This window comes from Orcinus orca, chromosome 19 (genome assembly GCF_937001465.1).
Source record: "Orcinus orca chromosome 19, mOrcOrc1.1, whole genome shotgun sequence".
Taxonomy (NCBI): Eukaryota; Metazoa; Chordata; class Mammalia; order Artiodactyla; family Delphinidae; genus Orcinus; species Orcinus orca.
Genome location: NC_064577.1, coordinates 21651663 through 21679366, shown reverse-complemented (window position 1 = coordinate 21679366; position 27704 = coordinate 21651663). Strand labels below are relative to the sequence as shown.

At 43.4% G+C, this 27704-nt stretch overlaps 1 protein-coding gene across 8 annotated transcripts in view; it reads right to left on the bottom strand.

Moving 5' to 3' along the window:
• HELZ (helicase with zinc finger) overlaps window positions 1-23363 on the bottom strand; it is a 157016-nt gene extending 133653 nt beyond the window's left edge. For 2 of the 8 annotated variants that reach the window (XM_012535043.3, XM_004275399.3), the window contains exons 1-3: window positions 23316-23363; window positions 21944-21999; window positions 17918-17974 (exon numbers count right to left, since the gene is read on the bottom strand). The gene's annotated coding sequence lies outside the window, so the exon portion shown is untranslated. The other 6 variants (XM_033438308.2, XM_033438309.2, XM_033438304.2 and 3 more) reach the window with 6 other exon arrangements.
• Between the last annotated feature and the right edge of the window lie 4341 nt (window positions 23364-27704).

The window sequence follows — 27704 nt, the reverse complement described above, 5'->3', positions numbered from 1 at the left end:
GACAGGGAGAAAGAACAAATCAGAAAAGGTTTTAAAAAGTTACTAATTATCAATTCTAGCCCCATTTCTAACTCAACTGGCCCAACTAGCTATCTGAATAGTTACTCTCAAGCAGCCTTTTGATCAAGGTCAGAGCTGAGGAGCAACTACTGACGCTACAAACTCTATGCTTCTCCTTTCTATTTTATGAAGTCTTCACTAAAATTCAAGCAAAATATCAACCGTAAGTCAGGATCATGCCAACAATACATCAAATTTATAAATGAAACATGATACTGAATATTACAAAGTGTAATAAGCCATGAAGGCGTCTCTTTTTTTTTAAAACCAGAAGGTACAAAAATGTTTCCTATCCCAGCCTCCTATTTTCGGTCTTATAATTCTGTAACTGAGACTGCAGAGAATCAAAGTCCATACCATGTAGGATTTTTCCCACCAGTACAAAACACTGGCTCAAGGGCAAGTTTGAACTGGCTATTAATTCAGTTCAGCAAACATTTCCTGAGGCCAGGCCCTGTGTTAGCAGCACTAAACTCAATGAGGAAGCACGTCATCTCTCCTTTCGAGAAACTCAGATTCTAGCAAGACAGGCAAAGCACAAGTGAAAAATAACGAGAAATACCTTCCATCTGCCGAAAGGCATGAGCTGGCCTCAGAAGAAGAACACAAGGTCACTGTGCAGAGATGACAGAAGAGCACAGGGGAGCTTCTCAGAGAGAATACGCACGAGAAACCACCGCGGCAGAGAAAGCACACGATACACTCCACGTGTGTCAGAGAAGGAGGGAGAGGAGCTAAGAATGCCCTCCAATGCCACAAGAAGTGAGGGCTTTATTCCATAGCAATGGAGCATGATGGGAGGTGTTTAAATAAAGAAGGAACCTATCGGGCAGTCCAGTGGTTGGGACTCCGCGCTTCCATGGCAGAAATGGGCGGGGGGAGCGTTTGATCCCTGGTTGGGGAACTAAGATCCCGCAGGCAGCATGGTGCGGTCAAAAAAAAAAAAAAAAAGAAGGAACCTATCAGGTAGAAGTCCTGTGAACAACTGGTGAGAAGCAGGCATTGCCATTAATAACAGACCACTAAGCAGTCCAAGTAATAGAGATTGAGAATTCAAGCGCAGCCTCTCCTGAGCTCTATCACTCATAATGCAGGGAGCAGAAAACCTGGGCAAAGAAGACCTAAAACCCTTGGACCTGAGAGTCACAACACTGCTTCGGAGGATCACCCTTGCTGACCTCTTATCACCATCTCCGTCGGGATGGAGACTGCTCTTCTTGCCTGTTCCCACCCTCACTCACTCTCCCCACTTGCTACCTTACCAAATGGCCCCAAGGTACAGGTCTCCTCCATCTTTCCAAAGCTCCATTTATGCCACTTCACTTTTAAGAAGGACCCACGTTAGTGCCTGTTTTCCTAACCAAAAGAAATCCAAAGAGGATATCTATTTTTACAAAAAAGGGGGGAAAGTGAAAACAGTGTTCGGCGTGTGTTTCGCAGCAGCCCTTACAGAGGCAATCCGCACTGTGAGCTGCAAAAGTGGGTGCAAGGGGCACCGCCCAGCTCCTTCCCGGGAACCACACTCAGCACCTCAGCATCAAGCCACCATAGCTCTGAACTGTCACTGGACTTCTGTGCTTTAGCTCAATTTATTTTGTGCATCCGTTAGCAAGATGTGTCCTATGGTCACTGCTTCTTCGCTTTACGCCATGTCGGCTTATGGAAGGTTTCCTGGGAATGCTCTGCTTTCAGTCATTGGGGGAAACCCATACTTACTGTCCTCCCGCCTCCCTCCAGCCTGCATATCCACTCTCCGCCTGGCCTTTCCAGCTCTGAAAAGACAACCTGGCTCCGCCCTCTGCCGCCTATATACTGCAGTGAAAGATGAGGGGAGAAGCTGACAGGCAGACAAAAGGCAGCAGCAGTGAGTGAGGCCTGATGACAGACATCGGAAGAGTTCCAGGCCCCTTCAACTTTTGAGATGTTTGGTATAACAAAAAATGTAGAAACACCTAAGGGATGGGATGAGAAAGAGCTCAAAATGGATTTCAGTATTTGTCAGCGTTTGTTAAATATGGGTGGTACATACACGGGGTACAATGTAATATTCTCCACTTTTCTAAGTATGAAATTTTTATTAAAAAAAATACCAAAACACGGTTTTTAAAATTACAGGATATTTAAAATGTTTATACATTTGACAAGTTAACACAAAAAATGAAATCTAATTGTGTTATTCACAAGGTAATCCAACAAATATTTAGAGTATTGTATCCTCAGGCATTACATGGCCTCCCTTTAAACTTCCTCAGCTCTCCCTCAGTGGGCTATAATTCCCAGTTTACTTTAGGGGAACTTAAATATTTAAGTTATAGTTGGTGTTTATGTCCCTTATACAAACATGCATTAATTTGGGGAAATCAATTATCAAATAAACATCAAAAGTAATCATTTCTACATTACTAACGTGACTTTGCCCATTAGAGATCAGAATGGCATTACAAGATCATCAGTAACTTATTCTATAGGCCAGAGCTGATGCTATTGACATTTTGGGCTGAACAATTCTTTATTGCGGAAGGCTGTCCTGTGCTTCATAAGATGTTTCAGCAGCATCCCGGCCTCTGACCACTAGGTGCCAGGAGCACGTCTCCTGACTTACAACAACTAAAGATGTCTATCTCCAGACATCAGCAAACGTCCCCTGGGGGGCAAAATCATTCCTGGTTGAGACCTACTGATATGAACAAGCATACAGTGTTTGCTTGCCCAATAACAGCAACAGAAGATGGATACATCCATGGATTCCAAAGGTCCTAGAATTAGCAAATCTCCTCTATAAAACTCCTAGCCCACATCTAGAAAGTATTACAAAAAGAAGGAAAATGAAACGAAAAACTAACAACACATGAGCTAAAATCTTTGCTAGGGAGAGAACACAGCACAGTGATCCAAAGCACAGACTTGGAGCCAGAGGACTTACATTCAGAACTCACCAGCTGTCACTCACCAACTGTGTCACTCACCAGCTGTGTGACCTGGAGCAAATGACTTAGCCTCAAGTATCTCAACTTGCTCACCTCTAAAATGGCAAGAAGACAACTAATACCTACCTCCTATGGTTATTTATTTTCACTTAAGAATTAAGTGAAATAATACGTGTAAAGTGCTTAAAAGAATGCCTGGCATACAGTGAGTGCTCAGTAAGTGTTAGTTAGCTATTGTTATTTCACTAAAATTCCATATTTTCAATTTATACAAAATGGAAATCACTTTACAGATTTCAACATACAACACTGTATTCATAGAAAATAAAATATCATGCTATGTAACTACTTTATCTACTTGACAGAGGAATTATTTTCACCCATTTTCTCCATCTCGATAAAATAATAATGGTTATGATTATGCAATCATAATAATGATTATGCTCCCCAATAGCCATTGGAGAAACAAGTGTACTTGTACGTCGCTGACGAAGACAAGCTAACCCCTAAAACTGGCTCTGAGGGGAGATCACAAAGACTACCGTCAACATTAATCACCAAACATATTAGCCAGGGATATCTCAATAAAAGTAACACAGAAGTAGAGATTAGGGACAGAATTACTAACTCTGGGAGCTATGGGGGGAAGTGACTTAATTTCAAGAGTTAATGTCTCTGATATGGAGGCTCAGGTGCCCACCTCAGCACTGGATATGAAGATGCCTACCACAATTACGTTTGTTAATTAATCAGGTCCCAACAGTTCATTTCTAACTGCGGTCTCCCTGACCCTCACTGCAGGTACTTCTGTAGTGTAGCTCTCCATACAAGGCAGGTCTCTGGTAACTGTCTTCCCTGGTTCTTCAGAAAACAGCGTGACCTGGCTACACATACTCCTGAAGAAGTTCAAGTGCCTTCTTGAAAAACATAAAATAAAAACTGCCAGACGAGGTCAAAGAGAGACAATGTCTCAAGCCACGCTAAAATGGACTACAAAAAACACAGATCTAGAAACTACCTCTACACGAGGCCAGCTCCCAGACACACCTCACCATGTAGCCGACACTCTTGGCCAGGATACACGGATACACCCGTGTCTACAGCACGCGACCCTGCTACGTGGTGGACAGACACTGACCAAGCTGGGTCTTGTACAGCCTCTGCCACGGGGACAGAAAGGCCTGGAGAAGGGCGCTGAGTCGCTTGAACCCACCAGTGTGGGAAGAAGCACCACGTCCACCCATTGCGAGGGCCACCCCTATTTGCCTCAACTCTTTCTCTTCGCGTTAAAAATTATCCAACTTTCACCAAAAGAATACACAACACTCACTTTCTGCAAACTCCTGCCCCTGTGGGGAACGGCATTCCTGGAGGATGTAACTTCACAGACAAAAAAGCTGGAATCAGTAACCAAGATTCTAATTCAAATCCATTAACCCCTGTGATCTGTTGCCGATCTACAAAAAGAGCCTAATAGCATATTAGTCGTTTGACCAGCCAGCGTCCATCCCTTTTTCTGGTGATAAAAGCCCACAAATTCCCTCAGAGTAGGTACCTCTCTCCGACTCTCAGTCGGCATGGCTCCAGTGGGGTCGACTCTGCCAAAGAGCCAGGGGTGCCATGTGACCAGAACTGGCCAATCCCAGTCTCACAGCCTCAAACAGCGATTGGCTCCAGGTCAGACATGTGACCCCATAAGAGCCAATGAGACATCATGAGACTTTTGCTGAGGCTTCTGGGAAAGAGACAGGCACTCTTTCCGGCTGAATCTAAACGCTGACAGGCTACAGGGGGTGAATATGCTACAGCCATTTTTGTAACATACAGCTCCTGCAACTGAAGTCCATACAAGGAAAGGCAGAGTTGACTCGTGGGGAGAACCTGAGTCCTGATGACTTTACTTGAGCCCTGAATCCAGCCAGCTGTGCCTGACTTCGCAGTTAGGTGAGCCTAACTCAAACTTCTTTCCAGCTTAAGCCAATTTAGGTTGGTATTTCAGGCAGCTGAAGCGAATTGACGTATATGTGTATATCTGATCAGTACCTCACAGGATGTGAAAAATGGAATGAACTGACAGTTGTCTTGTAAAACAGTGTATATACACATGATTATTAAAAACACTGGTCACAGGTATTGATTAATAATAAGTGCAAAGAGAAAAAAGTGGGCATGGGAGAGAAATGACTTACTGTGATACGTGGTTATTCCGACTCTTGAAAATATTCCAAAACATTTGTTTAAACAATTTTATCATAAAGCTATTTCAGCAATAATAATAAAAATAATAACAAGAGCCATTTGCTGAATGCCTACTGTGGGCCAGAGGCTGTTGAAATGACTATATTATGTAATCTGCTTGATTCCTCATAAACGACCTTACAAGGTGGATGTTATTATTATCATTCCCACTAACAGATAAGGAAACTGAAGCACAGAGAAGTTAAGTTACTCACCCACAGTTACACTGTTAATAAAAGGCAGGATTCAAATGCAGACATTCTGATGCAACTCGTGCTTTTAGCCATGACACTGAATCTGAACCTACACTCAAAGTTCTCATGCTGTTCCAGTGAAGCAGAAACTCAAACTCAGGCACTCCCAAAAGCATCAAATGTGAATGTAATATTTTAACCCTGGAAGAGTCTTAAGGACTAATTCCTACATAGTTCTGCATTATGAAAGTATACATATTTAACCACATTAGTGATCATCATTTTTTTAAAAAGTGTGAAAACCCTCACAAACCTCAATCAATTGCATTCTTTGGTTAAACAGAAGTCCTAGGTGTTGCCAAGACTAAGGAGCATATTATATAGTACTACCTTGCCAGAAAATAACATTTGCACCTTCCACAAAGTCAACTTTATGAGAACATTCCCATCACTAAGTTACTTTTCACCACTTTTATAGAACAGAAACTTATTTTAAAATCTACCCATCTTAGTATAATATAAAAAAGAAAAAAATTTATGCATTGGATTTTCTCAAAATTAAACCTTTTTGCTCTTTGAAAGACACTATTATGTTAGAAGGATAGGAAGCCAAGCTAAAGACTGAGAAAAAAACAACTGCAAATCACATACCTGAAAAAGGATTTGTATCCAAATATATAAAGAATTCTCAAAACTCAACAGTAAGAAAACAACCCAATTAAAAGCTAGGCAGGGCTTCCCTGGTGGCGCAGTGGTTGAGAGTCCGCCTGCCGATGCAGGGGACACGGGTTCGTGCCCCAGTCCGGGAAGATCCCACATGCTGCGGAGCGGCTGGGCCCGTGAGCCATGGCCGCTTGGCCTGCGTGTCCGGAGCCTGTGCTCCGCAACGGGAGAGGCCACAACAGTGAGAGGCCCGCGTACCGCAAAAAAAAAAAAAAAAAGCTAGGCAAAACATTTTAACGGGCACTCCACTAAGAGGATCTAATGATGGCAAATAAGCACACGAAAAGATGTCCAATGGCATTAGTCATCAGAGAAATGCAAATTAAAACCATGATAAGATATTACCACATACCTATTAGAATGGCTAAATTAAAATCACTGATAGTATCAGTGATGTGGAATAGGGGGAATTCTCATACATTGCTGCTAGTGGGAGAATATAAAGTGGTACAGACACTCTGGAAAAAGGGCTGACAGTTTCTTATAAAGTTAAAAATATACTCACTATATCACCCAGCAATCCCCTCTCCCCAGAGACAGCTACCCTAGAGACAGAGAAATGAAAACTACGTTTGCACAAAAGTCTGTACACAAATGTTTACAGCAGCTCTATTCGTAACTGTTAAAAATTGGAAACAACCCTAATGTCCTTCAATGAGTGACAATGGAAAACTACTCAGTAATAAAAAGGAATAAACTTTCAATACATGCAATAACTTAGATGAATCTCAAAGACAGAGTAAAAGAACCCAGTCTCAAAAGCTTACATGTATGATTCCATTTATATGAAATTCTCAAAAAGACAAAACTATAGGAATGGAGAAAAGATCAGTGGTTGCAGAGGTTATAGGATGGGGACAGTTAACTATAAAAGGATAGCATTAGGGAATTCTGGAGAGTGATAATATTATTCTGTATTCTGATTGTAGTGATGGTTGCACAAACTACAAGTGTGAAATTAACAGAATAAAAGAAAAAAGTTAGTTTTAGTGTATGATAATTTTAAGAATAAAATTATTAAATTATTTTTAAAATATGAATCCCAATATCACAATGGACACGGTTTTTAAAAACTGGAAAGAGGGGCTTCCCTGGTGGCGCAGTGGTTGAGAGTCCGCCTGCCGATGCAGGGCACACGGGTTCGTGCCCCGGTCCGGGAAGATCCCACATGCCGTGGAGCGGCTGGGCCCGTGAGTCATGGCCGCTGGGCCTGCGCGTCCGGAGCCTGTGCTCCACAACGGGAGAGGCCACAGCAGTGAGAGGCCCGCGTACAGCAAAAAAAAAAAAAAAAAAAAAAAACTGGAAAGAGATAAAGAAGGATAAGTTTGTTAATAAAAGGAAAACCTGGGCTTCCCTGGTGGCGCAGTGGTTGAGAGTCTGCCTGCCGATGGGGGGAACACGGGTTCGAGACCTGGTCTGGGAGGATCCCACATACCACAGGGCAACTGGGCCCGTGAGCCACAACTACTGAGCCTGCGCGTCTGGAGCCTGCGCTCCGCAACAAGAGAGGCCGCGGCAGTGAGGGGCCCGCGCACCGCGATGAAGAGTGGTCCCCGCTCGCCGCAACGAGAGAAAGCCCTCACACAGAAACGAAGACCCAACACAGCCAAAAATAAATAAAAAATAAATAAAAATAAATAAATTTAAAAGGAAAATCTATACATTTCCCTTTCTGCAAATGCAGGTTTTCAAGGCAAGAGCAGAGCCTCAGAAAGAATGTCTGCAAACAGAACAATCACTAGTTCACTAGGTACAAAATGTAGGATACTTTTGAAGAATCCCATCACAGCTAGATAACTGGTCCAGGACCAAAAGTAAATACTGGAAGAAAAATGAAGTCAACAGTGTACCACCGAGGTGGCAGGCAGACTGGCCTGGACTAAGACATGTTCAGTAATAGATAATAAGGGAGGTGATTTGTAAGCACCATTCTTGTCCCACTGTGGACTTCCTTCTGCAACAGTGTAAGGATAACCGCCAGATCATCTTGAAATCAAGTCATGAAATATACTTTTATATTTTTAAAAATCAATTATTGTCCTAAATTAACTTTTCTTATTAATTTAGTCATGGTCCTCTTTTACTTCTAAAAAATTAAATCTTATTTGATTAGAGACAGACTTCAAAAAATAAAAATAAACTGTGATCAAATAGCAGGAACAAACAGTAGTAACTAAAATTTCTTCAATCTAAACTGAAGATGATTTCTGTATCTCTGTCTTTTACATTTGTCTCCATTAGGGAAAAAAAATTATCTACCTCATAATTAACTTGGCTGGAATGAATCAGACTGCATTTGTAAAGGTTTCAGAAGACCAATGAGCTGTGCTAAACATTACCACTATCCACCTGAGCAGAAATTACTATACATAAGTTTCTTTACATAACGAACAAAACAAAAATTTAAACAAAAGAAGAACTACTAGAAAAAAAATTAGAGATTCATTTTTTTAAGTCAGTAATTTGCCTTTAGTCAGTAATTTGCCTCATACATTATTATTTTCCCTGTGGAAACCCAATTATTATCCTGAAAACAAGACCACTTTAGAAAGTAAATGCATTGTGACGAAAGAAAAAGCAGATTGATACATTATTAAAGTAACTCACATGCCATACCCTGAGGAGTAAGGAAGCCATGGCAGAGCAGGCCCCCTTCTCCTCAATGGACAGCACAGCTGTGGGGAAGACACTGCAGCTAGCACAAGCATGTCACACTTCCTCAGGGAGGAAGCAAGTTACAGACCACTCTAGAGAGGGCGCCCATAAACTGACGGCCATGCTCATTACCCAACGTCCAGGCCACCCACAGGCTGACTGCAACCCAACTTTCCCACCATTCCCACACAGGCCCCAGGGACCGTCAGGCCTCTGAGGCTCTGCCAATGCCCTTCCCTCTACCCAAATATCCTTTCCCTCCTCTCTCCGGACCTGAATCCTGCCCAGCTCTAAATGAACACTTCAAGGCCTATTTCCCTAAGAATGCCTCTCTCAAAACCAAAATTACTTCCTATAGAATGATCTGCCTCTTACTCATCCATTATCTTGGATTAAATACATCATGTAAGATGCCTTATCTGACGAACACAACTATTTTATAAATAGGAGTCATGTTTTATATCATCTATATCCCCATGACAACCATTCAGCTCACTAAAACCATTCAATAAATACTCTAATTGAATTTCCGAAAGAGTTGACCTAAAATAACCTAAATGCCAAGCATTCCAAGAACTGTCCTGAACCAAATTCACTTCTCATTCGAATGCCAATGTCATAGACAGGGATGTTGTATTGTCTTTAAATGTACTTGCCTTTATGCAAAACTAGAATCTCTGATGAATCTATGGGACACACATGTAAAATATTCTGCAAAGTAAAAAAGCTTTATTTATTGTACTGTGCTTAATATTCAGCCAGACTTGCATTTTTCTCTAAAACTTATAAAATTACTGAGTATGCAAGAAGCATTAGAAGAGAGACTAAGTCTATTGAGAAGAAAACTGGAAGCGAAGGTCATCAATCATTTTCTACTCTGAATAATCTCTTTCATAAAGAGGTAAATTCTCCTAAATTCCAGAATGAATGGAATTCAATACAGCAAAGTAAAATGCTTTAAATACATAAAATAAATATCTTGATGGACCTTCCACCATGTGTTTTAGTAACTTAAATTATTAAAAAAAAAACCCTAAATTTAAGAAAAGTTATATCAAGAGCTAAAATTGAGATTTTTTTTTCCATCTATTACTTTGATTTTCCTGGCCCATTTTTGAGAATGGTCAGCATTCTGGATCAATAATTCCAAATTATTTCTTGAAGAGAGATTCCTCCCAAGTCATTTAACATGCTTACTAATCAATAAAGATATGAAAAAACAAAAAACCCATATTTATGAAGCAAGCAAATTATATTAAAAGACTGACTTTGAGAAAAGGTTGCTGCTTGCCAAGAAAATTTTATTATTATAAAACATTTTCTGTCATTTGTATTTCTTCATTTTCCCTTCCAGATTATCTGTGTAGCCTTGTAAACACATCATAATCCAAAGCAGTTGAGCTTTATAAATAAAATGTAAATCAACGCAAGAGAGCCAACTGCATAATTAACACAAAAGCATACCGGGCTTCCCTGGTGGCACAGTGGTTGAGAGTCCACCTGCCAATGCAGGGGACACGGGTTCGTGCCCCGGTCCAGGAAGATCCCACGTGCCGCGGAGCAACTAAGCCCGTACGCCACAACTACTGAGCCTGCGCTCTAGAGCCCACGAGCCACAACTACTGAGGCTATACACTGCAACTACTGAAGCCCACGCACTCTAGGGCCTGTGTGCCACAACTACTGAGCCTGGGTGCTGCAATTACTGAAGCCCACGCACCTAGAGCCCGTGCTCCGCAACAAGAGAAGCCACCACAATGAGAAGTCCGCACACCACAACGAAGAGTAGCCCCCACATGCCACAACTAGAGAAGGCCCACGTGCAGCAACAAAGACCCAACACAGCCAAAAATAAACAATAATAAAAAATAAATAAATAAAGGCATCATCACATAAAAACAAATGAGGAAATAATTTTTTAAAAAAAGAATAACTGGTGGGGCAATGGTTAAGAATCCGCCTGCCAGTGCAGGGGACACGGGTTTGAGCCCTGGTCCGAGAAGATCCTGCATGCTGCAGAGCAACTAAGCCCGTGTGCCACAACTGCTGAAGCCCGCACGCCTAGAGCCTGTGCTCCGCAACAAGAGAAGCCACCACAGTGAGAAGTACACGCACCGCAATGAAGAGTAGCCCCTGCTTGCCGCAACTAGAGAAAGCCCGCACACAGCAACGAAGACCCAACGCAGCCAAAAATAAATAAATTAAATAAATAAATTTAAAAAAAAAAGAAACTAAAGAAATAAAATATATTTTGGGGAGAAATAGGAAAAATTATACATGGACTTGATATCTGATAGTATAACTATTAGTATTACTGAATTATCTTCTTAGGTGTGATAATGGTATTATGTTTATGAAGAAATATGTCCTCATTCTTAGGAGACACATGGTGAAGTATGAATGAAATGCCATCTAAGATGTCTGCCACTTACTTTCACCTGGCTCAGGAAAAAGAAAAATTCTAGCCATTTGACAGAGAAAGAGAGACAAGGCAAATTATGACATAACGCTAACAATTGGGTATTAATTATACTATTCTTACAACTTTGCTGTAGGCGTAAAGATTTTCATAATATAAATTAAACTAACAGTTTTCTTTAACTTAAAAAAGATTCAAAACCCAAACTAATCCAGAAGTTATAATCTTCTCGTAAATATATTTTATTTTATGCTGCTTAATTCATCTCCTCCAAATTAAAAAAAAAAAGATTGAAAAGGGGTGACTTATTTTACATAGTAAGGAATTATAGCTAACATCCAGGAGTAATATTTAGGTTTCCTTCAAATTGATATTGAATACAGTCTTTTTAATCATCTGAGCAGTTTATACTGATCTTGGGCTCATTAATTGCTAACTTACCTAGTTTTTTTAAATAAATATGTTTATTTGTGGGGGTTTTTTTTTTTTTGCGGTACGCGGGCCTCTCACTGCTGTGGCCTCTCCCGTTGCGGAGCACAGGCTCCGGACGCGCAGGCTCAGCGGCCATGGCTCACGGGCCCAGCCGCTCCGCGGCATGTGGGATCTTCCCGGACCGGGGCACGAACCCGAGCCCCCTGCATCGGCAGGCGGACCCCCAACCGCTGCGCCACCAGGGAAGTCCAATATGTTTATTTGAATACGATTACCTTATCCCTTAAAGAAGCCAGAAAGAAGATTAAATAACCCAGAAGACACAGTTGGAAACTGTAAAGAGGTATAAGAAATAGAGTCACTGGCAGAAGAGAAGAGCAGATCTCTTACAAAGCTGCATTCCATGTACCCTGCCTGGGTCAGACATAGTTCATCTTGAGCCAAAGATCCAGTAGACACCCATCTGCCCAAAATGCCTTTTTCCAACTGAGAAAGAAGTGAAAATGCTAAGACACATGAGAACATTCGTTGCTGTCTACAGCTAACTGAATTAGAAATCTTTAACACCATTTCTAGTCCTGAAATTCTATTATTCTACATAAAACACCTTTAAAAACAAGTATATATTATCATTTCACACCCATTAGGATGGCTACTATCAAAAAAATAGAAAATAACTGTTGGTGAGGGTGTGGAGAAATTGGAACCCTTTTACATTTCTGGTGGACATAAAATGGTGCTACTGCTATGGAATACAAATACGGGGATTCCTCAAAAAATTAAACACAGAATTACCATATGATCTAACAATTCCACTTCTGGGCATTTCCCAAAAGAACTGAAAGTAGGGACCTGAACAGATATGTACACACCCAAGTTCACAGCAACATAATTCACAACAGCCAAAAGGTGGAAGCAACCCGAGTGTCTATCAAAAAAATGGATGAATTTTTAAAAATATATTTACATACAATGGTATATTATTTAGCCTTAAAAAGGAAGAAAATGCTGCCACATGCTACAATACGGATGAACCCTGAAGACATGCTAAGCGAAATAAGCCAGTCGCAAAAAGACAAATATTGTATCAGTGCACTTACATGAGGTACCTATGGTATGAATGGACCCTATTCAAATTTTAGAAACAGAAAGTAGAATGATGTTTGCCAGGTGCTTGAGGGAGAGGGGAATGGAGGGTTAGTGTTTAATGAGTACAAAACTGCAATTTGGGAAGATGACAAAGTTCCGGAGATGGATGGTGGTGCTGGCTGTACAACAATGTGAATGCACTTAATGACACCGAATTGTATGCTAAAATGATTAAAATGGTAAATTTTATGTTATGTATATTTTAACAATATTAAAAAAAACCCACAAGTATGCAAGCCGTAATACCCTCCTAACCCTCCTTAAAAGGAGTGAGACCCATGTCCTAATCCCGATGCAAACTTAAGGAATGCTCACTGCCCATTTCCCAATCTTCCCTGCCCATGAAGGAGAAACAAGAGCTGGCAGGGCAGCGCCAGAGCCAGGGGCGGGAAATTGGTCCTGATGTTCGTCCCAATGAATAAACTCAGAAAAGCCAAAACAGAGGGTAAGGCCCAAGGTGACTGACAGAGGCAGGCCAGGGAAGAGAAGGCAAAGGCAGAAGGAAGGAAATCCTTGAGAACATGGGCAGCTGGTGAGACTGGGAAGAGACACCACAGCTGTGCGCAAAAGGAGGAGCAGAGAACAGGGGAAATCAGAGAAGGGAACTGCCCCAAGGTAAGGAGAGAGCAGCAGGAGAAAAAGAAGAATTGTAAACAAGAAGGGCTTCATTCAAGAAGCCATTCTTCCCAAGTACCAGCAGGAAAATGACTTCCTTCCACTGAGGTGGCCATTTGTATCTAAAGAAACCAAGAAAGTTGGTGAAGCCTATAAAAAGTTAGGAAGAAAAATACTTGTCTATGTAAGAATATTAATATACCCCCATCCACAGAGAACTGTGTACTGCCATTTTTTTCATTTGTTTTTGTCTTTTTTCTCCCACAAGAAGAGAACACTTACTTGTTTAGGGATAATTTCAATCAGGGCCTACCTTTTTTATTTGTATCAAACACTAGTACGCCATGAATGAGCTGAAGCGTTCTAATGGCACAGGGGTAAGAGTATAGGCTTGAAGCCAGCTCTGCCTCAATATGAATCCTGGCATTGTGACCTGAGGCAATCTGCTTAAACATTTGCTTTGATTTCCAAATCTGCAAAATGGGAATAATAACAGTGCTACACTTCAAGGCATTGCTGCAAGAATTAAATAGGGTAAAATATGAAAGCACTTAGAACAGTGTCTGGCCCACACTAATCACTATTAAGGTATTAGCTTCCTATTATACTCCAGACCTAGAACATGAGCTCCAGGAGAGCTGAGATTTTGTCTGTTTTGTTCCCTGTTGAAGCCTCAGGTACCTCACATAATTCTTTGCTGAATAATAAAAATGTACTGAATGCCAGCAACACAGAAGCCCAAAGGAACAGCATCACCTTTCTGTTATTACCAACAACTAAAACCTGCGTCACTTCAGGCTCACAGTTCACAGGGGGTTTTCTACACCTTATCTCAGGTGATTCTGTGACGCTGCCATTATTACCTCCGTCTCACAGACAAACGAAGGCTCAGAAGACGTAAGTGATTTGCCCAGGAATTCTGGCAATTAATACTACTTCTGTTCACTCTAGACCCCCACCCAGAAAGCTCAGAACATACCCTACTGAACTGTTCAATTCTCCTTAACTACAGATACCCAGAGTTCAGGTTCACCAAAACACTCTATCCGATTTACTTCAATATAACTGATGGAGAGGGAGGAAACAGATGAAACAGCATTAGTAACTATTAAAGTTGAACAACGGGTACAGTGGGACTGATTATACCCTTTCCACTTCTATACATCTGGAATTTTCCATAATAAAAAAATGTAATTAAGAAATAAACTCTTCACTCCCAACATAAGCTCTGCCACTTCCAGCTTCCTATTGAGCACACCTGGGTGCGAGGAAAACACCGCAGAAAAGATTCTCAGTCTGAGGCAGTGAAGAGAGTGCTGGACTGGGAATCAGGCAGCTGCAGTCTACACTCTGCTTTATCTAACTGTGAGACCTCACTGGTCCCTCTAGTTCCTCTGGGCCCTGAACTTCCTCATCTGTTCCTTCCAGGGTTAAGATTCTGATTTCACCTTTCTACTAGTTCCTTAAACTCACAAAACCAAACTCGTCTTTTCTCTATCCTAAACCCCTAAGGCCTGTTCTTCCTCCTGACTTCTGTATTCCTGCTGCCCCATTCTGCCAGCCATCCAACCATAAAAACCTCAGCATCATCTCTGACTTGAGACATAGAACTGACTGTTCGCTTCCCCTCCTACCTAATCAGTCACCACATCTCTCTGTTCAACCTCCAAAATACCTCTTGACTCCACCACCTCCTTTCATCCCCAAGTACACCAACTCAGGCACTCATCATCCCTCACCTGGAGTAATACCAGGAACCCAACTGAAAACGCTGTCTCTAGTTTCTCCTCACTGACAATCCATCATATTCATTCTCCAAAACCCAGTCATGACCTCTCAACAGCCGCACTGTCCGCTACGTTCCTTCATGTAACCCAGGGTCCGGGTAATTTGGATACGCAGTTTCCAGACAGCCACCTCATTTCCAACACCACCCCTCAGCCTTTGCTCAAGCTACCCTTCCCTCCAGAATGCCCCCTTCTTGCCATGGCGCCTCAATTTCACAGTGGTGCAATTTAAATGCCACCTCCTCAGTTGAAGTGTTAGCTTATATCCCCAAGGGGGCAGTATCACTCCCTCCACTGAACCCCTAAGCACCTTGTCTGAACCCCTCTTACAGCACCCTTCAAATTCCTATTAGTCCTTTCTTGTTTTGGTGCCCCTACTCTCTCTACTAGATGATTCGTTCCTTGTCAGAGGAAATGATGTTTTATTCATCTTTGTATCCTTCAGAACAGAGCTTCTCAAAGTGCCGTGGCACTGTGGTATGCCGTGAATGAGCTAAAGACGTTCTAGTCAGTGATCCCCTCAGCCCTCCACAAAGCGACTTCAGAGCCAAAGTCCCAACAAGTCAAGCCTCTAGCAGCCTCAAGCAGCCTCCTCCTTCAACCAAGTATATGCCATGATGACTTGAGAAGCACTAAGAGGACGCAACACGTGGTACACACGGATGCGTACTAAACATTTGCCGAACTGAATCTTGGAATAACTCACCTGTTCCCCTTCAACCACTATTCTCAAGAAAATTTACCATCTAGACTAGACTCTCTCTGAACATTCTCACTGAACATGTTCTGATCATCTTTTTAATAAGCACCTGTTTATTAGCTGGTTATACGTGCCTTACCATCCAAAGCCCACATCGATAGTTTACTGATTAAAATAGCAAAGGATATGAACAAACAATTCACCATGAAGAGACTCAAAGAGAAAAATTCAACGTTATAGAACAAAGAAGTACAAATGCCACTTTACACTATTAAATAAGCAAAAACTTTTAAGGAAAAAATGTATTTATATCCAGTTGTGGTGAAACAGGTTCGTCTGTATATCTGTTAGTAGTACAAACTGGTATAACATTCTTAAAAAACAGTATGGCGATATATATCAAAAGCCATAAAAACATTCATACCATTTAACACAATAATGCATTCAAAAATTTATCCTAGAGATATAATTAGCCAGAAAAAAATACAATATCTACAATAACATAGATTCAAGTATTAACTGAAAACCAGCCAGCAACATAAACATCTAACATAAAAAGATTGAAGTAAATTACTGACGGCATGACTTGATGAAATATTTTGCAGTCTCTCAAAGTGTAATCATGTCAATTAAAATTGTGACAACTATAACATGGAAATGTTTCATAATCTAATAAATAAGAAAAATTCAAATTATATGCATCATAATTAAAAATGAGTACAATAATATATATGTGTGTGTGTGTGTGTGTGTGTATATAGATATAGATATATATCTATACATATATATTTTTTTAACAGAATGCCAAAAAGAAAATCAACTGTTTTAGGGGTAGTAACCCAAATACTTAACAATTTACTTAATAACAATTCTTAAATTATTTTGTAATTTAAGAGAGAAAGTTCTACCATACTAAGGAAACTAGGGGTCCCAGGATGCAAACTCGATATACTCTCAGGAAGAGGACCACACCTCTCTTTTACTGCTCACTTTGGCCTTAACTGAGAACGCTCATGCACTTCTTATCACAATGACCTATGACAACCCAGACCCCAGCTTTCCAAGGACCAAGAAACCAGCTCAACTAGTCTTCTGATCACCCCCATGAACCTGCGGGGGATGAATGTGCAAACTACCCTAACTCAAGAAACAACAATGTTTTACTTTAGCAATCAATAAGTAGCCAAGCCTAAGTTTAATTATAAACCCTAAAAGTATATAGCATTGTCTCATTAAAGTCTCTGGGACTAGTATTAAAAATGTATCAAAAAATAATTTTAGCACTGATGCCCCACAAGGACAATATTAAAACAGTCTTCTGTTTTTCTGTAGTATTACCGTTTTCTTAGTTTAATACTGAATGGCCAAGATACTATAATGGACCAAGAAGATTACTAACTGTGAAATAATAAATACTCAAGACTAAAATGTTATTCTTAGGGCATTTCAGCAAAAAACAAATAATTTGAAGGACTAATACAACCATTAGGAAAAAAGTTTAACCTTTTGTTTCCTTTGATATGTTCTTGGCATCTAGATCCTCAAAAATGCAGATATATACAGTCATTCATGACAATACACACATAGTAGATAACAGGAAAAACAAACAATTTAATACTTAACCCGTTCATCAGAGCACTGGGTGATCAACACTCAAGAATGCTGACACAAAAACTGAAGGACCTCTGAAGATCCAATCATATGCAGATAGGTTGAATCCCTGTGCAGTTACTCATTCAAAACAGAAGTGGAAGATTAACCTACCCGCACTTCTCTTCAAACAAACTGACAAAGCGTCAGGCAGTCTGTTTGGAGTAGGTTCACCATCATCCAGTCTGCTCCAGAAGTAGCCAATTCAGTCAGGTCACCACTGCTGCACCAGTGCCCTACTTCCTCCACCTTGTCCCACCTCATCTTGCTGACCAGACACCCTCCTCTAGATTAAGTCTCTTTTGTCTTTTCCTCAGGCATTATCAAGTTCTTGCTTTGTAAATAAGGCTCTCCCAGACCTTACTCACCTGCAGTTCACTGCACTGGGTATCACCCAAATAGCCCATCAGAGCTCTTTATAATTTCTGAAAGAGAGAGAAGGAACCTTTTAATACATACTAGAAAACACCACTGCTGATGTATCAGTTCTGAAGCATTTGTATCCAGTGGTCACAGCATATGGTCCTTTGGTCCACAGTACTTCAATAAAATGTAGCATAACCAGCCAGGACCAAGAGTCCTGAGATAAGGGTCCAGAGATAAAAGTTTGGTTTAATGTTGCTACTAATCAGCTGTGTGACCTTGGGCAAGTCACTTGACTTCTCCAGGCCTCAATTTCCTCATCTGGAAAATAAGACAGACTAGATAGAAGCAGCAGAGCATACTGCAATGGAAAGAGAACGCCCTTTCCAAGGCACAACGCCAGCACCACTACTTACTAGTCTTGCGACGTTATGTTCGTTAATTCACATTTAACCTAAATTTCCTCTGCAAAGCAGAAATAACAGCTATCTTGGAGTTGTTCTGAAAACTAAAGGAAAGATAATGAGTTATAACAAGCCTATAGTAAGTATACTGTGCATCTCATCATAAAATTCCACAGATGATAATTACCAACATTACTCCCAGCCCTAAGGTTATGTGAATTCAATTTCCAATTATTTATTTCCTTACAAGATCAACAAATCAAAACTTTACCAACCTGACAATGCAATTAACTGTTTGAGTGTTTCACTTAACAATTCAATTACAGTTATCTTAAACTAATGGAAGTTTAAGATTATCAATATTAATTAACATTACAGGAAATAAGGGCGGAATCCCTGCCTGACATCTAAACGGGTTCAGTGGCCATGCCTTCCCTGACTTCTCCCTCTGCTTTCACTACTGCCCGGGCACCTAGGCAAGAGAGGTCTTCCAAACACCACGTAACACCAACTGCTTTCTACGGTCAGATTAGGGGGACACGGCTAAAGATGGAGGAAGGAGAGCAGAGGCTTTTTATCTTTTTTCCTACATACACTTAGCACTGCTCCGATCTGTTTACCATAGCATGCATCAGTTTTACATAAAAATAATAATTTTTTTAACTATATTAGTTACACATATTGCCTACTGAAAGGAAGCTCGCCTCACAGGAATATTTTCACCACAAGGAGAATATCGACAGAAGAAAGCAAAAAGGCAAATTCAGATGTTCCGAGAACACCTAAAATATGGCACAGAAATAACAAAAATCACAAACATTCACACGTCACAATGGTTTACTCAAAAAAATTTGCCGTGCATTCTTTGAAGAACCTAATGATGAATCAGAGTTTTGGAGAGTCAAAACAAGTTGAACACACAAATTCTGGCTTTACCATACAACTTCCTGCCCCTGGAGAAACTGACCCAGTACAATTTACACCAGGAAACAAGTTGGTATGACTCTTTAGTAGTACGCTGAAAAACTTTCAATTTGCTTTATACAATTGGTAGCTTTTAAAATAAAGATATATACATATATAAATATACATGTACACATATATATACATATAAATTAAAAATCTTCATGTTATATCTACTATTTATTTTTGAAAGAGGAATATTAACTCTATTAAATTCAGTGTAGCTCAAAAGGATAATCTCAGCCACCGGTGAAGGGACAGACCACTAAGTCTTACGCTGCTCCTAGCCAATGCTACCGAAGTCATCCCGACTACACCCAGCAATTTAAATGAACTACAAGCTGCTGTGGCCACACTCTCCACACATATCATACTTCTCTCCTAGAAAACAATTCAAACTATTACTTAGAAATCAAATTATATTTGCGTGTATACTTATCTAAGTTTATGGAAATAAACAGCCATAACAATTTGTTTATAATTTTTTAAGTAGCTCCTCCCCATCTCTTGTTTACCGACAAGTTGATAAACTTGGCCCCAAATCTACTATGCATTTAAAACTGCTACGCATTTAAAACAACAGGCAAAGGACCTTACTTCTTGTGCTGGGCCTGCATTTAGAATCTTAAATATAATTTGATAATTATATTATAGACTATAGATAATTATAGACTAATTTGCATTTAATATCAATACCATGCCTACTTCTTAAACAGAGAACAAAAATGCATGTGTAAGATCTCGTCTACTTATTTGTAGGTCCCTCTGCAATATTCTTAGCCTTTCATGAATATGCTCTATATTTTTAAACTACACAAGGCCTTTGCAAGTAGGAATGATTTCCCCTGTTATTTTGGCATCACTCCCTTCTCCAGTAAAACACTGGACTGTCCATAAGTGTATACAGACTTTAGAACAATGTAGATGGAATACTTACGGTATTAGAAATGAGACTTCCTGCTAACAACTGCAAAAATCAGGCACACCAGCTGCTAGAGGCACTTACTGACTCCCCAAAACTCCCGCCTTACCTAAAAATAGTGCCCCAGCTTCCCAGCCAAAAGGATAGACTAAAAAAGCTGTGTCTTCATTCAGCTCAAAGACACAGACCCCCGCTTCACCACAAACTTCAATACTATGGCATTTCCCATTTCAGAATGCTTCGTGTGACAACCTGTTCGGTGGCCAACCACCAACTTCACTTTGAAGTGAATACTAACGCTTCACATGGTCTACATGTGTGAAAATTGTGGAAAATGTCTTGACACAGCTCAGGCCAAACAACACTAGCCACACAAGATTACCTATTTCTAAATATTCCCTTTTGGATTATAAACAAACATCTCCATAGGCCCAAAAGTAGATCATTGGTTCTTTCCACAAAGTAATATGTATTAAAAAAAAAAAGATAAAAGGTACAGTTTGGGAGGTCTAAGGCATGAATATGCCTCCATCTGTAAGCTGAAAATAAATAAATTTTAAAATCCATATTTGCTCTGCTAAGAATAAAAATAAATGTAATACACACAAGCACTTCTGAGTTTCAAACACAAGCAAATGTGGTGTGTGCACTTACAAAAAGATCTTGGTTTATATCCACCTTCCTCTCCCAAGTTTTTTTTTAAGGCAAAAATGTCAATTGTATGCCTCAATCTGGAATAAAATAAAGCACAGCTTACTCTTCTTAAACAGATGTGTGATAGAGATGAAAACTTTGTGAGTGGACTTCAAAATTCAAAGGCTACCCAGATGTGTTAAAGGAAAAAAAAAAAAAACGCTGCAGTAACCAATCTACCATAACAACTTACATTTTCTCAATAAACCATAGTAAAATATTTTACAGACACACTCACACACACTGTAGTATAGTACATCTACGATGACTAAAATAAAAAATAAATAAAAAGATATATTTTTAAAGTTGAGAAAATTGCTTGTGAAGAATGTAAAATTAGCAAACCACTCTCCTTCTCACCAGTACAGAATACTGACTGTTCATTGACACTATATTAATAATGTTCTATAAATCCAAAGCCTTGTAAGTTAGATTAAATAAAGCAACACTCTGAATTCACACACTACATGTGACCAGAAGATAATGACAAGCCAGTCTCATCCCTAATAACCTATAACCAAAATGCAACACTATCATTTTTATTTCCAAATAATTATGAGAGAGACAAGCACTGTTCCATTTTTCAGAAAATAAAAGCAGGATGTGCCTGAAATAACGCTTTCCAATGGAAAGGGTGTACTTTACACGAGTCCCACAAACTGCAGACATACAAAATCCACATACACAATCACTAACACTCAATGCAGACTAAGTGATGGACACCAAAGCACAGATAAAATTAAGACACTCAATTAAAGTTACACAAGGGAATTTAAATAGGCAAACTATAATTACCCCTGGTGAAGATACTAATCAAGGATGGCTGCAAATAACACTTGGCTCTGGATAAGCTCCAGTAGCTGAAAAGTTTGGTATACTTGACACAGTTGTCCTTTCCAAATCTAGCCCTGCCTCTACTCCCATTTGACTGAGTGAGTGATTTGGAAATAAAGATGGCCCCATCAAATTACTTAGTTTCAGTCTCACCCTCATGACTTGATTAAAATAAAGAAGGAAAAAAGGTAAATCATTTTTAACTGCAGTCTCACCTTACACATCTCACCAGCACTGTAGTTCTTTAGTGATCAATTACTTCATCCAATTCCTGAGATAAACAGAAAAGTATAATGTGTCTATACAACACCAGTAAGAGACATGATCAGTAGCAAACATTCTATCAGCCTGAAGTGAAAGGGCATATAAATTTCAAATGGAAAAAGTTACCAAAATGGTATACAGTATGCAGCTTTGTAAATGAGTCTGTTTGCTTTACTTTAAAACAAAAACATTTCCTCTCTGTGTGATGAAAGAATAATTATAAAGTGCTCTTAAAATCCAAACATAAAAATGTCATATCTGACTGACCTTACTTTCAAAACATGAAATGAAAAAAAAGGAGAAAAAAGAAGAGATGAAGGAGAAGAAATCCATTCATAAGAGTTTAAGAGGGCAAAATTAAGAGCTAGCCAGGACGACGCCTTCCTCCCCCGCCCGCCCGCCCAACTCCAGGAATCCACTGTCTCTGGAGTTCCACATCTATTAACGATTTGCCTGAAAAGTGTAAGTGGTGAGGGTGAAGGAACAACAATTTTGAGTTTCAAACAAAACCTGAGGGTCTCAATCCAAGAAGAATCCTAAGACCCTGATTTCCAACCCTGGCTGGAGGATCCTCAGCAAAGGGGAGGGTGCAGAAGCCTCAGATAATTTGGGGGGAGAGCAATCAAAGTTCCTTAGATAAAACTGCGGTCCCTTAGCTCAAGAAAAGGGAAGTCTTGAAGGAATCTCCAGGAAAGGATCCTCTGTTTTTATTTTTGTTGATGTGCTTGTGGGCCAATGAGAATTTCCGAGGAGGGGGCGGAGAAAGGGGGTAAAGAAAGTAAAGCTCAGGCAACAGCCCTCGGCGGGGGAGGGAGGGGTGCACCCCTGACCCACTTTTCCCCGCGCCCACCCTCCGGCCCCCGCCCCACCCCGCGTGGAAGTCCGAGCCCAGAGGGGGCAATCGAGCGGGGCGTGGGAGGCCTGCACGCTCCCCACCCCCAGCCGCGACCCGGAGGAGGCGAGCGTGCAAGGCGGCTCGACTCCCCCTCCCGGAGTGCCGTGGGCTGGACAAACCTCCCTCAGGCTCGCGGCCGGGGTCTGCGAGGCCCCCTCCACGGCCTGGGCCGAGGGCTCCGCAGCCCCCAGCGGAGGGGAAGGGGGCCAGGGAGGGGAAGAAGCTGTAAACAGCCCCAGCGTCCGGGCCTCGCCTCGAAGAGCCCCGCTTCCCAGGCCCCGCCGCGAGCCGTCTGGGCCCCAGGCCCGCCCCGGGGCCGCCCTTCCCGGGACTCGGAGGACCAGAGGGGAGTCCGGTCCCCTCTCCGGAGGGCTCCGGCAGCTCGCGGAGCGGTCCCAGCAGCAGAGAAGGGGGAAGTCAGGACTTACCTGTCATTACTTTCTACGCCATCTTGGATCCACTTGTCAACGTCCCCACAAAGCATTATGGGTAAGAAAGAGCCTTTAAAGTGACTCCCCCCCTCCCTCGGCCTCGGACTCCCGCCTCCCGCCGCCGGCGCCGCCCCTCGGGCCGCACCTCCCGCCCGGAAAGTTGCCCCGGGTGGCTGGGAGGCCCAGGGGCCAGCAGCCCGGCCCTCCTCCCTCCCCCGTACTGTTTGCCTTTAAAATTCCCCCCCTCCATGTTTAAAAACGTGGCTTTGGGTCTTTCCCGTGGCTCCTGCCCCGGCCTCCCTTCCCCCCACCCTTCGCCTCCACGCCGGTTCCTTGTACCCCGCCGCCCTCCTGTCCTGGCAGACACCCCACGTCTGCATTTAATCAGCCCGAGGTTTCCCTGCTGCTGGCAGCAAAGAGCTGCTCATTGATTTATTTATGCGTCTGTTATTGCTCTAGATCTTCGGTGCCCGGAGGCGGGCTTCTGCTTCCCGCCCCCGGGCAGCCGGGGGTCGCCCTCGGGGCCCCGGAGCCCGGCAGCCCTGCAAACCAACCGGCGCTCTGACTGCCGCATCCGCGGATGTAAAGATGCCTCTGTCCTGCCAAACCGTTCTGGGGCCGTCGGGCTCCGGAACCTGGGCGGACACTGGGTCCCCGAGCCAACCGGCGTCGCAGCGCGTTACGGAGGGGGAGGGGAGTACGAAGCGAAAAGCAACTTTTACCCCTGTTGACTCTCCCTTCCGCTGTCTCCTCCCCTCGGCCGGTAATGCGATCCGCGACCCTCTAGATGGGGACCCCACCCCTCCCCTAGGAATGTGGTTTTGGGCTCTGCCGAATCCACCCTTTTACAGTCCGGGCTGCTTGCGAACTGGGACTTCCCGAGGCAGGTAACTCGGGGGCGCAGATTGCGAGCTCTGGCCGGGGAGCAGAGGCGCGCCAGGGCTCGAGGGAGGGTCCGGGAGAGGGGCCGGGGCCGGAAGGAGGGTGCGCCCGCCGCAGTCCACCTGCCGGGTCCCAGCCGGGCGGCGAGCGCTGGCGGCCGGGCGAGCGAAGGACCGCGGGCAGCACTCCGGCCCAAGGCTGGTTGGGGGACGCTCAGGTCGCCTGGCTGCGACGGGGCGCGCTGGAAGTAGGGGCGCCGAGATGCTAGCCGGGAACCAAGCGAGCGACCCCGCAGCCCACGCCCGTCGCCTGGGCCTCTGCTCCTGCCCGAGGGCTCGCTGCAGGGGAGCTGAGCCCTCTCGCGATACTCGCCGCCCGTTTTCGGTTGCGCGGGCGAGCAGAGCATCCGCCCGCGCCCTCGCGCGGTGGTCCCCTTGCCCCGGGGCCCGTTGGTCAGTCCGCCGCACTCTCACCTCCCATTGCCACTGGTCTCTGCTTTGCAGACTTTGGGGGCCTACTCTGGTTGCTTTTTTGTTTCCCCCAAGCAAATTTTGACCAAGAGGTGTCCAAGGGAAAATTCCTCCAGGACACCAAGACTTGCGAAATTGTATTCGGTATAAAATGCTGTTGAAAGGCTCTGAAATTAGAAGAATGCACAGGCATTAAAGCCCTTCTTCGGTGCACGGGGAGGGCCTGGGACCTTCGGGTCCACCCAAGGGTTTTATGCTCCTCCAGACCCTACGAGAAGCCTCTCTCGAGGAACCTGGACGGTTGCTGACAGAAGCCCTGCCCCCGGGGAGCTAAAAACTCCACCAGGCAATTGTCCCGGCCAAGTGAGAAGAGTGGGGTGTAGACTCATTAAGGGATTGGCCCGGGGTCAGCAGGGAGGGAGGGAGCGAGGTGGTGAGTCACTGCAGGCCTGCTGAGAACGCAGCGTGCCGGGAGGGCCCTCGCCTGAGTCACCAATTCTCTGAGCTCCGAGTGAGTTGGGAAACTGGAGCCCGGAGCCAAGTTCTTGGACAATCCAGGCCCCGCCGCCATGCGGGGCCGCGGGCTGGGGGCGGGGAGGCAGCGCTGCTCGCGACCCTCTGCCGGTGCCCGCTGGAAAATGAGCCGCCCCGCCCGTCTGGTGAAGGCTCCAAAGTCTCTTCTTTACGCGGTAGCCAGTTACTGTTTCCAGTCCCCCTTCTGCACCTAGTCAGCCACTCCTATGCACTGACTTATTGGTTGCTTTGTGTTTACCCGGCACCTTAATATGTGTGGTCTGAGTTTCCTGTAATTCAGCACTCAATAAGCTGACGGCAAGGACTGTACCTCGCCGACGTTTCTTTAGTAGGTGCTTTTCTTGGCCTTGCATAGGCCTGGACCCAGAGAAGAGCTTGATATATGTGATTGCCAGACCCACCCTTTCGTCCAATACAACGTGCATCCTGGCCCATCCTAGTGCAAGATGCCACCTGTGGCCTCAGCTAGAAAACCCTCCTAACTCCTTTCGCTGCCTCCACTCTGCCCCCTACTGTCTGCTCTCCATCTGACCAACCCAGTGAGGTCTGCGAAATGTCACGTGAGTCCTCTGCTTAAACCCACGGGAGGTGTCCTCGCCACACTTAGAATAAAATCAAATTCTTAACCATAGCCTACGAGGTCCTGTGTGAGGGGGCCCCTCGCCATGATCAGCACACTGGCCTTCAACAGTCCCCTGCAGCACTGCAAGCCTCCCTCCAGCCAGATCCTTGACCCCCAGATCTGATGGCCGTCATCCTTTTAGCACTCAGGTCTCAGCTCAGATGTCCCCTCCTGGAAGAGAATTTTCATGATCCCCTTCACCAAAGCAGGGCATTCTCTGTTCTTTTACCCTGGAGTAGGAATGTTCTTGTTTGTCTATCTGTTGATTGTTTATTATCTGCCCCGGCCCCCTTGGAGTATAAGCTCCGTAAGGGCACAGGCCTTGTCTAGCTTGTTCACTCAGGGCCCGGCACATATATAGGCATTCAGCAACGAATTGTTGAATGAATGACCAAACCTTTATGAGAGCAAGGGGTGGTGGTGAAAGAGTGCAGAAGCATGGAATGAGCAGCTGAGGGCCCTGCCCATCATCAGACCACTGGGATTGTACACAGCTAGAGGCAGGCAGGTAGGAGCAGAGTTGGGGGAGAGCAGACCCCTTGGTCACCATTTAATGGTGCTCCATTCTGATTCTGATCTGATGAACCACAGCCCCAAATAATTCCCCACTCACGCCCGCTTCCTTCCCTCACTTTTTTTCTCCCCATCCCCAGCAATGGCTGCATCTTATTCTGCCCAGACCTAAGGCTCAGTCCTTGGGTCTCTCTTTTTCAACTACACTGCCTGCCCTTCTCTTTCGGTCTCAAGGCTTTGAATAGCGTCTTTACCCTGAGAAAGGACTCTGAACCTGTAGCTCAAGCCCAGGGCTTTCTCCTGAGCTTCAGACCCTAATCCAGCAGCTTCTTAGCGTCTCCATGTGAAACTCATATGGGCGTCGCAAGCTCAACATGTCCAGAGGTGAGTTCTTGACTCCCCCCCCTCACAAACGTGCTCCACCATGGTGTTCCCTGGCTCCATCTCTTAATTGCTCAGGCCACAGTCACTCCTGTCTTTCTCTCAAACTCCATCTTCAATCCATCTACAAATCCTGCTTTGCCTTCAAAATGTATCTAGCAACTGACATCTCTCATCACCTCCATTGTTGCCACTCTGGTCCCATGCACTTTTATCTCCTTCCCTTTGCCCCCATTCAGTGTATTCCCAACATAGCCACCACACTGGTCTCGATAAAGTACAGATTGAATCCTAGCTCTCCTCTGCTCACGCCCATCTGATTTCTTCTCATCTCATTCAGAGGATGAAACTAGAGTCCCACACGATTTGCCTCTGATTTGTTTGACCTCATCTCCTGCCTCTCTCCGCTGGCTCTGTTTCAGCCATAATGGGCTCCTTTTTGAGTGTTTCCTCTTCCAGTACCACCGTCTCCCCTGTATTCACATGGTTCACTCCTCTGCTTCCTTCAAGCTTTGCTCAGCCCAGTGAGCCCATCTCTTGCCAGTCTACTTAAAATTTCAATACTCCCCCCTCCCAGACACTCTTATTTCTTTCCTGCATTTTTCTCATAGCATTTATCACCTCCTAAAGTAATAAATAATTTGTTATTCAGTTTCTTGTCTGTATCTTTCCATGTGAAGAATCAGTTTGCTATCACCAAAGACTTGTGTTTGTTACTGGGAACTACATTTCCCAGCCATGCCCTTGCCTTTGGGGCCATGTGACTAGTTCTTGCCAATAGACGTGAAGCAGAAGTGTGACTCTGAATGAGCAGGGCAGATCTGCATGACCAAAAATACATGCAAGGACTCTCAGCTGAGCAGACAACAGACCTTATGTTAACCTGCTGAGAAGTTGTGATCTGTTTGTTATAGCATTTAGCACCTCAATCACTGTACCTTGGATACAGTGGCCCACTAGAACAGAAGCTCGGTAAGGGCAAGG